The 14,159-nt window shown below is 29.6% G+C and overlaps 1 protein-coding gene across 1 annotated transcript in view; it reads left to right on the top strand.

The window, feature by feature from the left end:
- The first annotated feature begins 1,826 nt into the window (after window positions 1-1,826).
- LOC132722304 (allatostatin-A receptor-like) overlaps window positions 1,827-14,159 on the top strand; it is a 38,703-nt gene continuing 26,370 nt past the window's right edge. The window contains exon 1 of the mRNA XM_060706774.1: window positions 1,827-2,549. The gene's annotated coding sequence lies outside the window, so the exon portion shown is untranslated. The remainder of the gene's footprint in view (window positions 2,550-14,159) is intronic.

The raw sequence follows: 14,159 nt of genomic DNA, 5'->3' as shown, positions 1-14,159 counted from the left end.
ATCAATATTCCCTGTTGCTTTTTACACATGAAACAAAATAGAAAATTGTTTTGTATTTTTGTACTACACTTTTATAACATTATGTTGCAAAATGTGACGACCTGTTAATAGAAAAATATTGTGAAATGGGAATTTTAGTTTGTTTAGTACGGCAGAACTGGACACAATAAAGATATCAAAAATTAAAACTGTCATTAGTCAATTTGATATGAAAATGTCAACATCTTAGCGTTTATTATATCGGTTATGCTTAACATGTCATAAAATGGAGTTTATTTATAATTAAAAGCGTGAATGTCCGCTTTAAGTAAAAACAAATTTGAAATGCGTTTTGTAGAATATATATAAATATAGCAAAATAGCTCTTTAAGTAATTTAATTTATTGAATAAAGTCTGATACTGAATCTCTAAGACGCACATTTAAAAAACATTTGACCATTTTTTAAAATATTTTAGCCACGATTAATAAAGCAATTTGTTCATGTAAATAAGCTAAACAGAAATAAAATACGTGAAATGTTTCATAATCGAACATTCATATCTAAAATATTAGAACTGCCAGTATAAACCGCTTATTTACATAAATGTTATAAATGATAACAATTACGATAATATACTAGTTCGGTAGCCTCCCCGAATCAAATATATTGATTGATATTTATAGAAGGGAAACAAAGGACTTTGTTTTACATATTTCTTTGTATTCATTATCCGTCGAATTTAATCAAATTATGACTGTCAGGTTTAGGTTATGTAAGATGAAGGCGTTTGGTGAATTTCATGGCATCTTTACGGAAAAGATTCGTATAAAATTATATACTCACAATGAATGTTAATTCATACTATCGCATACGCAGACAAAATAAAATAGACAAAATAAAAAACAATATATTGGCTTGAATGCACAAACACCCGAATTACAACACGCTAAAACTATCTATTTACTTTGAATATTCCAAGAAGTCCTATCGTTGTTCATATGTTATTCCCTAAACATATTTTTAACTTTTTGTAAGGTACTCTACTTATGTCGCCTGTCTCTCTCTGCTTTAGGTATGAAAAACGTTGTATTCTTTCATGCGAACAAAACTGTCGAGGCACCTATTATACTTGATACTATTAGCGTAATTATCTATGGTATTCATACCTTCTATTATTGCATTATTGGTCAATTCAAATTTTAAATAAGAATTAAAAGTGTATTTAGTTTGGGTCCATTTCGTTAATAGTTTTCAAAGGTGCATTGGTATGATAAATAATAAGTAAATCTTAGCACATAACAAAATAAAAGTTTTTTTCCCAAAAAGTTGGTAAAGTCGAAACGTTGTCACTATCCATTCATACAGCGAATAACTTGCAACACAACAATCAGTTGCAAACTAGCATAGTCCATTTCTTAAATTGTTTAATTTTGAGACGAAATTCTTAACACAATCGAAGCTATTGCTAAAAAAGAGATTTTTATACGTTGTGTAGTTGTTTCATTATTTCATTTTTGAAAAGAAAATAATTATAAACTTAAAGCAACTACTGTTAAACGTGAATTCAGTGGTGTTATGTAAAAGTTTTAATTAATATCATAGACTCTACAAAATACCACCTATAAGACTACCTTTCAAACGGTATTTCCTGCAATAGTTTATGCCATTTTTGGTAATTAGTAATAGAACATCTTAAATGAACAAATAGATTAGCAAATGATATCGGAATTATATAAAATATTCCTCTGCATTGCTTCTTTATTAAGTTTATCGGAAAAGCCGTTGTCTATCAATGTGCCGAGGAATTCTTTCGTACGTCAACGCTCTATTCTTCTCGGCCAATCAAAATCCGATACACGTCGCAATGGTCAAAGGCTATACAGGCAAAGCTGATGCGATTATTTCCATACATGCCAGCTTACAAGGAGCCGTATGTGCGATTTATTGAATGTAATAGCATTGGCAGTTTGGCTGATGTAAAATGAAATGTCAGTTGCAGTAAGCGGCTTTGAATAATTTGAATACGATCTTTAAGTTTTCGCATTCGTGTTTGGAAAATTTGAAATGCTTGCTTAGTAACGCTTATGTGGCGTTTATTTTTGTGTTAATTTTTTCTCAGTAATAAGTTGAAGATAACAGCAAGATGAGCATACAAGCGAGCTTCAAGAAACTATGTAGATTGTAAAGTTGTATCATTACGTTCTAAGAGAGACTATTACTGTGCAGGTTTTCAGTTCTACAGATGTTTCAACGACCTAGCTTAATAACAGTAGTTGTACGAACAGAAATGGATTTATAGAAAAGTTGCTTGTAACGAGTATTTCTTTAGATTTCTGTAACTGTTCTTTTGTTTGTAACATTAATAGGGATTATCAAGTCTAAATTAGTTAAAAGAAAATTAGATATTTTGAAAGTGTTTCAATTAAAACCCGTCAAATGACTCTAAAGGAAATACACTCATCAAGGAGTAAAAGGCTTTGTAGAAAAGGATAGTCATCACAATTCGCCTCTTATCCATTCTGGAAACCTAGAGAATAAGCAACGTATTCAATGTGCTCTGTTTGATTGTAAGTATATCATCATTTTTCATATTAGAATTGAAAAAGGTCTAAATTGCATGTATAATATTGCTAAAAGAGCTGTTGACTTGTTATAAAATCAAACCTTATGCTTTAAGATTTATATAACAGATTTATTTTCCTGAGTATAAATAAACATAAATATGGGATATATTTCAATTCAACTATGTTTATATAAAAAAAGTAAAATATTATTTCTAAGTATTTATATTTAAGTTAACAATGTAGTTAGCTTAGAATATTATTTCAACTTTAGATGATAGAATTATTTTAACTTAAGATAATAGAATTATTTTGAAATTTCTTACAATTAATGAAGACGAACAGTTGGCAGGAAAGTTCTTTGGATTCTCTAATTAACAATAAGGATATTCCCTTATTCAGCATTTTTCCAGTGAATGATGAATGTCACCACAATAAATGTCCTGTTACGAGCCCTTGATTGAATACAGACGTCTACTACTCTAAATATGTGATAAATAGCTGTTTGGATGCGAAATTTCCTCAAGGGAAGTTGTGTTTTTAGCAGTTCGCAGCAACAAACTGTCATGATGAAAAGAAGAATAATGCTAGCATTTCTATAAACGGATGTAAGAAGACATAATGCATGTTTTATTGTTCAGGGTGACTTAATTTAAATATGTAAAATATTTAAGTATATAAATAGTATTCATTTTTAACTAAATCAACTAACATAATAAACAAAAAAGAATGCGTACAAGTATGAGATATTTATGCAACTAAAATAAAGTTAAATTTCAAAAATAGTGATAATTTACTGCTTCACCGATGTTTAAACATTCATAAAAGCACATTTTCTAACAATGTTATGTTCATTTATAGTCATCTTTTTTATTCCGTACTTACAACGTTTAAGAACGATGCACGAAGGTAAAAAGAAAAAAATAATAGCAGCATATCACTGTACAAGTATAAATTTCATTACAGGTATGCAAATGGCTCGGATTCTAGTATATTATAAAATTTACAATAATGCACAAAAAATAAAATAAAACGATTGATCACAGAGAATGAATCATATGTAAATGTAATAAGAGGGTTGGGACAGATACGCATTGTATGAAAAACTTCATTTCATTTATGACATACCACTATTAGAATATTGTCTGTTATGTGATTCAATTGAAAACAAATCCCAGTAACAATTAAAATTTGTTGTGCACATGCATTTCGTCGCCCTATTCTAAAAATGGTGTATCTACAATTTCCTCTTTTTTGGGAAAAAGGGGTTAAAGGTTCAAGACTTTGTAACTTTTATTTAATAACTCCTAACAGTGTGGACTTCTGGATTGGTATTATTTATGCCCACATGTGATGAAAGCACTTTGTTATATACCTTTATAATTTGCAGTAATTGAAAAAATTAAAAAAAATATTTGGAGATAGACCAAAAATGTTTATTTTTAGATAAAAAAATTTCTCTAAAAATGAGTTTGCGGAGATATGACAAAGTAAGGCTAAAATTGTAAATATTTTTTGAGTTAGAACTTTTTAAGAGTAATAATTTTACTATAGAATATTAGTAGATTTTTATATTCTAAAGAACATTTTCAGCCAGAGTGGTTGAACCGCTGACACTGAATCACTTTATCTTTGTAAATTACTATGTCAAAGTGTAAATTCATTCACGTGAACTCCAACTTGGGCCCTTCTCGACAATGACAATATAAAAGTGTGCCATAAAAAAGAAAAACAAACATTTCACAAAATGTTTAATCAATGAACTTGCTAAAACAAACTGACATATTTTGTACCGTTATGAAAATGAAATCATTGTAACCATCTCTAATATTGTGATTAAATGAAAACATATCAAAATCATATTAACAAGAACACTTTTTTTTAATTCACACAATTAAAGTCAAAACCACATGCATTTATACCGCCTCTCAAAGTCTCAAGTATTGTTTGTGGTTTAATATCAGCGTATGAAAAAATATCTGCTCAAGTTCTTAACAATCTTTCAAGACTGCAAAATGGTCGTTTTCAAGATTTTACATCCCGTGAATTTTGCGATCTCCCATTTTGGTGTTTGTCGCACAACGTAGATACTAGACATTCTAATAATATCGTCCATGAACAGGCTAAATCAAACCGAGCCGGCAACATTTTAGATCATGCCGTATTGTGCTTTAAGAATTCTGCTATTATCTAATAAATATAATCATTGATGACCCGAAGAACACTGAAACTCGCATGCAAACTTAAAATCTATGTTTGGACAAGACAGTGGTATTCCGATCCTATTGGAATGTTAAATATCTAAATCTTTTGTGAATATTTTAAGACTTGAAACAATGATTTATCTGAAACTGATGGCAAGTCAAAATTTCCCCACAGACTTGATGTTGTTGATATAAAATTCCATAGTTTTGTGGAAGTTCTGCTAACTGCAGTCACAAGTTCTAAGAGACAACATTTCTGTTAGGACAACGTCTGATAATATAAGTAAGTTTGACCTGAAATGGACAAAATAATAGCATTAACAATTAAACAACAACAATGTTTGATACTCCAAATAGTTCCAAATAGTTTACGAATATCCGAATATGGTTATCCGAAATTATGTGATTGTCAAACTTTGAGAAATATATATAAAATAATCGTTATACGATGAAACAAATACTAATGCAAAATATAAATTCACTTATAAAACGTATAAAAGCTAAAATATATTACTTACATTCTTCAGAAATCATTTTTTAACTGTTAATTTCCTAGTTAGCTGGCTGATTTAGATACGATCGTTGTTGTTATCACTGGAGTTAGAACAATTATATTGTCAGGCCCCTTCAGGTCACATGACATATATTTTTCAACTTGATTGGCTGGCACGAAAGATTAGCCTAAAAGTGTTACATTAGTTGGAGATACGACGAAAAAAGGCTAAAAGCAAAGCTTTCCATTGGACATAGAACAAAATACAGACGCTATATCTACAAAAGTATGACGTAAATCTTTACATGTTTTGTTTTGGAGATAGAACAAACTAATACTAAAATAAATATGCAGTTATCTCATTTTTGGTAAAAATGGAGTTAGGACATTTTTAGAATAAGGCGACGATTTAGAACAATCCGCAAATATTGTTTGTTGTGCACTTTTCTACTGAACATGAACACCTTGTCTGTTACCTGGCTTGATTGAACACAATCGCTGTTTTATAAAATAAATGCAAGATTATAAGTTAAATACATATATATGAAATAACGAAAAAGCACGTCCAATTTTATAAAAAGGGAAATATTTATGACATAAAATGACTATAAAAATCGTTAGAATAAGTACGTGTCGGTAAATACTTAAATTGATATAAAAGAGAAATTAACTTCATACGAGAAATTTGCAGCGTTTTAAATTGCATTATAATTAATCTGAACATAAAGACAGAATTGTCTCATTTATAATAGTTTCCCATTGTCTCTCGCTAATGGTGCAAATCATTTCTACTCGGTTATTTACAAAATTAGTTTCAAAGCCTTAAATGTCATGTAAAAGGAATTGAAATTTAATGGCAGTTTTTCTTCATATTGAAATAAAGTATACAAATTAACCAAATCTACCTTATCGGGATTGGGAATGTATATTTAACGCTATTTTGGACTTTTGAAACATGATTTACTACATTATACACTTTGGTATCACATCTATAGTATAACAGCAAGTATCCAGTTTAAATAAAGCTTTGTAAACATTCGTGGTATTTAGTATTTATTAAGTTATAATAAGAGGCACTTAACAGACAACAGCACATAATTGTTGATTAACATTTTACAACTTCTTTTCTCGAGATATATTTATTTGTACCAAATATCAAGTTAAAATCTCAGAACAAAAGAGAACCGTCTATTTCAAAACATATTCTTATCATCACACGTTTTATATCACTGTGATATTTCGGAAAACACTTCTTCTGTGTAATGGACTGTACTTCAACCGTAATATTTTTCAGAACAGAAACCAAAATGCACTTCAAGATACAATTCAACTGAATTGTTTGATTTTTAGTAATTGAAAGCATGCTTTTAACTAAATTGATAAAAAAATAATTTGCAGACTGAAGAGAAATTATTTCCCTCAAGTTAAATGCATTTTATTCTTTTCAAGTTCTGAATATTTTTGTTCAGTAGAATGGACAAGTAAAACGGCCTCAACAGTGTTTAATCCTTTTAGAAGATGTGTTTAAATGGCTGTAAGCAGCTTGAATATTTAAATATGAAATACTGATAGTTCATAACCATTCTTTTTGTAAAAGCATATAAAAATACGTGGACACAGTCTGCATTTTAACGTAGCACATATGATAAAGCGATTCCAATTATCTGTACATATATCAGATAGTTGCTAATGAATATTGATCGTTAATCTTACCGGTAGTGTTAGAGCAGCAAAACCCTGTCAATTATCCTTCCTCAAAAACTTATTATTACATCGCCGTGAATATCTCCTCACTTAAGGCCAAATGTATTTCTTTCTACATAAAGCAACCTTACAACTGTCTTTTCTACAAATTTGTGTGTTTCTTCTTAGACAAATAGAGTGCAGTTCTTTGGCGTCTATTGAATATTTTTCAATTAGAGATTCTTTTACGTAAAACTTTTTCTTTCAATTAGACTACGGTATTTATAAAGAAACATGAAACTTAATGTTGTAAAATAATTTCTTTCTTTGTAAATTATGAGTACAAAATCTGAAATTCCGTGTATAAATCATAGTGAATGCAATAACGACGATACACATAATACCAGTTCAGTTATTTCTCAAAAATGTTGTCTTTAAAGTGTAAAACAGCATAGTTTGGAATTGCAGAAGGGTGATGATCCGTTTTGTTTAGAGTATTAAATATTGATATTGTTTGGAAGGCATTTCTTTGATAAATATGTTTTATTTAGGGATAAGATGGCGAGATAAATAGTCGAAATATAATCTTACTAAGCACAAACGTGCTTTTTTTGCTGCATGTAATTTAATGAAGAAGCTATACAACCTGATATAGATGGCGTGAGTGTATATATCCCTGTTGCCTACTCCTTTTTATCTTTTAATATATATTACTACCATTTATTCTATTTTTATGTATGGTAGACGAAGTGTTACTGACTGCTGTTAAATACTGACATTGTTTTTATATAGCTGACTTTGTTTGTTTGCAAACCAAAGATAAATCAATTTAATAATATATTCCATGATTTTAGTATATACATCATAGATGTAATTTTCTTGCTTGACATTTACTTAATAACATATGTTAGGAATTTATAATTAATTTCAAAGGAAATGTGTTTATGTCAAGCATTTGCCTGGTGGATATGTGCTGTCGATTTTTTTCCTGGTGTTCAATGTTTAAGCAGTTTAAACTTCATTATTTTTAATTTGGGAAATGTGAAGTAGGTAAAAGTAAAGCTTAACTATACTGTTGACAAGTTAAATGGTTTCGGAGAATATTATAATAGAAAAGTTAAGCTTAATGTTGACTCATGCGTATATTAAAAATGTTAACGCGGAAGAGTTCCCATTTTGCAGACATTCTAAGCACGCTTCTGTTAATAAAAAACGACCAAAGCTGGCAATGATTATTTTTTTGCCTGTATTTGACATTGAGTCAAAACGTGCTGCGCTAAAGTCGACGTTATCTATATATTTGACAAAAATCTCTAACATTATTTTGACATATAACCCTTCATCGTATGAACATGTATAGTGTTTTATTCGGTAAATCTGACTTTAAGTAAAGTCTGGCAGAATGATAGATTATCTCAGGAATTATTTGCTGTCGCCCTCATCTCACCAATTACCGATGACTTATTGGATAAGGTCCCCTGTTCTATGTACCAGACATCATTTCCACTCCTATTTAAGCGAATTTATTTGAATTATTGCGCTCATTAACGAGCCGTAGAAAGAACATTTTTAACACTATATTTGAAACTATAAGTCACACTTGTTGTAAATACAAGTTATGATATATTTACAGATGATATTGAATGAGTTTAAGTTTAATACTGTATTTATTGAACGAGTTGAATGAAATAATATTGTGCAAGCCTATGGCGAGCATAATATTATGTTATTCAACGAGTTCAATAAATTCAGTAATGACTTACACGAATTCAATATTCTATTTATCAAAAACCAAAAATAAAGACGGTTTGAAGTGAAAAAAGAAACGCGTAAAGTATAACGCTAACATTGAAATTTGTATAAAACTGTCGTCATATAATGTTAATGATATTCATAAGAATGTATTGAAGTTCAACAAAGATTGTTAAAATTGTTTGGTTAAAAAATACTATATATCATTTTAAAGTTGTAATAAATAGTATTTATGTATTTTCTGATACAGTTTACTAATCTAACGTAATAAATATGAGTACTAACATCATTTACAAATTGGTAAAACGTTAATGTAACTACGAGTATTTTAGGCTAACTGCTGGGTTTATCACATGGGAACATTTCCTTAGAGAAGAAACGCAACCGTTTGTAGTTTGTAAACAAAAGAAAGGAGTACGTCTCATAAATGGTATTAAATTCTGTCAAATTAAGTCAAATTATAAAGAAAACTTGAGATTTACTTGGATCGAACACAGACAATTGGAAATCAAAAACAGAGCAGTATCTGTCGAACGTATAAAATGTATCCCAGTAACGATTTTATTGTCTCGATTTATTGTAGCATGTTTCTTAGAAATACGCTAGATGGATATTTTCTATTATAAAAAACGTTGCATTTGTGAATCATCAGAGCAGAGACATAGTTAAAACAACATTTTAGCGCCTTCAATGCAAATAAAGCACTTGTCATGAGATATTGACAATCACAAATTTTTGAAGTACACTTAACGAATACGACAAAACGCATGTGTAAAATAAATTCAACAGTTTATAAATATTTTTCTGCATTTTACACTCATTGCACAAATAGTGCTGCGTTTATATCTTAAATTCTGTTAAACATTATCGTCTAATGAATACCGTTATAAACTCATCCACAGTTCTATGATGTTTGATCAATTAAGACCTTGTCTAATAAATTCCATCTTCAATTACCGAGATCAAAGCGAAAATACATATTTGTTCGTGATTTATGTCTATTTTACTATTTTATAATATATGAGCAAAGGAATTTAAATCAAACGCTTTGATTAGAACTGTTATTCTTTTCAATCAATAAGCTAAGCTGCTGAAATGTTTCTAATAATTTTCAAAGTAGCTTCAAGAACAAACAAAGTAAGTTTGGAAGGGGAAATAAATTATTAATCGCTGGTTAACCTTAGAATACGTTATCGTGTATCATAGAGTTCAAAAACATCCATCATATTATAATTGTATCTATATGTGGGACATGTGTGTTTATGATTCCTATATTTTAGGTAGATATTCCTAATAAACTGTTCAAGTTATCAGTACAAAGTTTTGCTTTTTCGATTTGTTTGTTATCTTACAAAGCTTTTCAAATTTTGTTCTGTGCCATTTATCGAAGATAAATATTTTACCTGGCAAATAGATCTATTTATTTTAGAGAATAAAAATGCACTGATACTTTGTTTTGATAAGCAAGAAAAACACACTAACGCAAAACTGTTAATTATATGAACCGCGTCGGTTTCGCAATAAATTCCAGCTAAATCAAACATGAAAATTTTAAGTTAATTCCCTACTTCGTTTGACATAAAATCAAAAATTTATTTGATATTCATTTCTTTGGCATTTTAATCCATGAGATATTGCAACTGTATTTTTGTGTTTAATATGAGAATGAGTTTCGGAAGTCTTTATAATTATAAAACATTCCAAGATAACGGATGCAACAATCAATAATATCATAAAACAGTTGTTTCTCATTCTCTCATAGTTTTCGGCATCAAAGAAGAGAAAATCTTTGATGTATACATTTCTCCTCTATTTCTGGACAAATCACTTTTGCAGTATTAATTAACACTTAAAGTTATGCGAAAGAAAACATAGGAAGAAGCATAACAAAAAGACAAATGTATTTGAATGCCATCTTTCCATAAATACTTGATCAAACAGCAAACGTTGCGATGTTGAAATTGATTTGAAGCTATTTTAATAACAATCACACTTGATTAAAAATGACGGACGTTTCCTGTGAAAATTTTATATCTTTCCTGTGTTTGATTACTGGCCATATCACTTTCTTTTTTCCAATTACCTTCAGTCTAGCATAACAGATTGGTCGCTCTCGCAGCCAAGGTGTCTGGCCAGACGAGAAACCTAATATAGCTTCTCTTCTACTTTCCTTAACTCGACTTAATTTATTGGAAATAATTATTGCAGATGTAATATTATCCGAAACTTTGTGTACTTAGTAAATAAAAGTATGTTTCCTGAATATTTGTTGAGCCGTAGAATCGTAAATATAACACTTAATAGTAGACCAACATATAGTTAGTGTAATCAGCCGTGTCAACAACGTATAATAATGTATGATAAACAATGATTGATGCTTTATATCGGAGCAAAGACTAAAAGTCTCTTTGCGGAGTTAGATTTATATTTTACAAAAATACTGCCAACAGTGTTTAGTCTATACATCAGATGCTAGTGGCAAACTTGCAAATTTCCTTCTCATTTACATTTGTTATCACGAACGCGTCACACTTGATAGTATCATTTCCGTTTTCCATCTATTTTACTTCAAGATAAATACATGGCGAATAAACACTTAGATATCAGAAAACAAAATTGAAGAGTTATTGATATGACCCAATGACCAGACTTAATTAAACTGAGCCTGTTGTTTAACAATTTAATTTATTCCATAGTTCAAATATGTTTTGTCTTTGTTTCAGTAAATTTAAAATCTGATATTTTGGACTACCCTTGTGAATAAATTAACGAAAGTACGGTATCTGTTACTCATAACACAGCCAGGTTAACTTGCTTATAAATACACATTGTGGACGTATTTCTTAAATACTGGTAAAATATTATAATACCTTTGTACATGTTCGTCCATTGTAAGAACGACATGATTCTCACTTATTTACTTCTTTGCAAATCAAAATTGTGATGTTTTTATTCTTATTCTTACCAACCTTTATGTCTTCAACACCAGACTTTCTGCTACACAAATTGAATTTATTTGTTTATTAAATAGTTTATTTGACAAACAACCTTCTCAGTGTCTGCAATTTGCCGGCAATGATATTCCTGTCGTATACTCACGTAGAAATCATGTTAATGCTGCTTTACAATGATCTATGTTTGACGTGTTGTAACAATATATTTACTGTTATGTTCTGTTATACTTTATTTCGATATAGGATAAATAATAGCACGATAGATTGATTTATTTCATGCATATACATCATAAGAAATAGCGACATTAAATGATAAAACTGTACACACTTTGAAAGGATTTGCTAATTTTGTCATTTTTTTACGTTCTTTAAGGATTCCGTACACCTCAATTCCAATACCGCTATCTATAGTTTTACCATTAATTATATACTATATGTTATTTTTCACCGCTTATAACACACACTACATCAATGTTATAACTATATATTAAAATTTTGTTAATTCAACAACATTTTTTTGACAAAGTTTGTGGTTTTTTATACCATCGTGTTGAAGAAAAATGAGGCTGCATGTTAACATATTACATTTATTTTAAAAATAAAACAGCACTCATGTGATAATGAACAAAAAGTATCTTGTGTGGCATATTGCTCCCGTGTGGCTTGGCTTGGTAACAAGTGACCATTTGTTCAGAATAAAATGTGTTAACTACCTAGGATAGATTACTTATCAAAGCTTAAATATCTTTGAAAATGTTTTATTGACATAGAATTTCTGCTTACGTATATTCATCAAGTGACCACTTGAAAATCTTTTAAATAAAATGGAAATGTACCGAAAATGCACAGATGCATCCGATATAATACTTCAGAAATTACCTTCAAAATCAATAGTTACGCCTGTTATGTATGATTATAGTATTTCTCTAAGTATGTAAATGGAATATCAGTTTGTAACACATGTTTTTGCAATTAATTATAGTTTATTGCATTTCAGATAAAAACGTTTACCTATTTTGATATTTTACTCCTGTATAATAGGAAGAAAATGATATATTTACCTACACAATCAAATTAATTGAAATCAATTGTGGTCTTAATTTTACATATTTCTTACAGTGCAATTTTATCCTTGATATTTGAAATTTTTTGAAACTTGGAAGCTTTTTTATTTTCGCCACAAGCATTGTGTAATATCTACTTGAAATCCTAAAATATCTTTATAGTTAGTTTAACTTCAACTTTACTCTACACAGGAGACAATTATAAAAAATGAATTTATGAGATTTAACATTCTCTTTGTTTCCGGTATTTCAAATAAATGCCTGTTGAAAGCATACAAATAATAACCCACTTCATAGGTTGTAAAATATTCTTAGAGAACTGCTATAAACCTCAAATTAAAACAATTGCCTAGCAGAAGTATATTCTAGCTGAGAAGTAATTGTTATTTCCCAGCAATCTGTTTATTTAATTACTTTGTACATAATTGATACAAAGCGTTTGATGGGCTGAAGTGTTGGGAATGATATTCCCAAAACAACCGAACTTTAGGAAACCTATTTTTCCTATCTGAACGTGCAAAGACAAAAGGGTAGTTGTGTGAAAGTCTTGTTGTAAATGTCCCACGACTGTTATAATGCGGTGTCTTGTATATTATTTAAACTTAAAGACATTTCCCGTTTTATCTTTCCGCCTATATTCACTCGTAAATCACATATTCTCTAAGAGATCAAGAAAGACGGCAAGCCAAGTTCCGCTTGTAATTAAGCATTAGAGTGTTGTTCTTTAGCTTTATATTTAAAGAAAGGAACGAAACGTTTAGATAAATGTCATGGAAGATAAATACATTTGTTATTTTTGAATTTTGAATCTCATTCTACACTTCTTTACCAATCAGGCCGTACGAAGAGAATCCTTCTGTCACAATGAAAGCTTAAATCACGTGTCATGAACTAAACCTTTATAGCACTAACTAAACGCAAAGAAAATCCAACACTGAAATGTTAAGATAGAAACAGGAAGACAGCCGACTGATTTAAAGGCATATTATCCCTGAAAAACAAATAAATTATTCCTTCTTGTGATAGGGCAAACGTGATAAAGGTTTAAGTGCATGACACCTGAAGGAAAGTATCAGTGAAAATTATTTGGCATAAAAGTAAAGGAATATTAACAAATTGGTATATACTAAATCACTTTTACTTTTAATAATTTTTAAAAAGTAACAAAAGGATAAAAGGTTCAGGTAAATTAGCCAGTGATGAGATATTTAGAAAGCTTAAAACATTTCTAGGGAATAATTTGAAACTATAAAAAATTGATTGAACATACGGAGATACACATAACACAAACCCTGTTATAGTCTCAAATATATGAAACTGCAAAAAAAAATGAAATACAATAATTCCAGACCAGACGTAATATTCTCGGCAAAATGACTCATTATTCATTTTCTCTATTGTCAGTAATCACTTGTCACCTATTGTTATTGAATATTTTATATCAATCTTATGACATTACCAAACAT

The sequence above is a fragment of the Ruditapes philippinarum genome, unplaced genomic scaffold, assembly GCF_026571515.1.
Source record: "Ruditapes philippinarum isolate M1 unplaced genomic scaffold, ASM2657151v2 ctg855_1_1_1_1, whole genome shotgun sequence".
NCBI lineage: Eukaryota > Metazoa > Mollusca > Bivalvia > Venerida > Veneridae > Ruditapes > Ruditapes philippinarum.
Note: the sequence above shows the minus strand (reverse complement) of the source record. Positions and strands in the feature narration are given on the sequence as shown.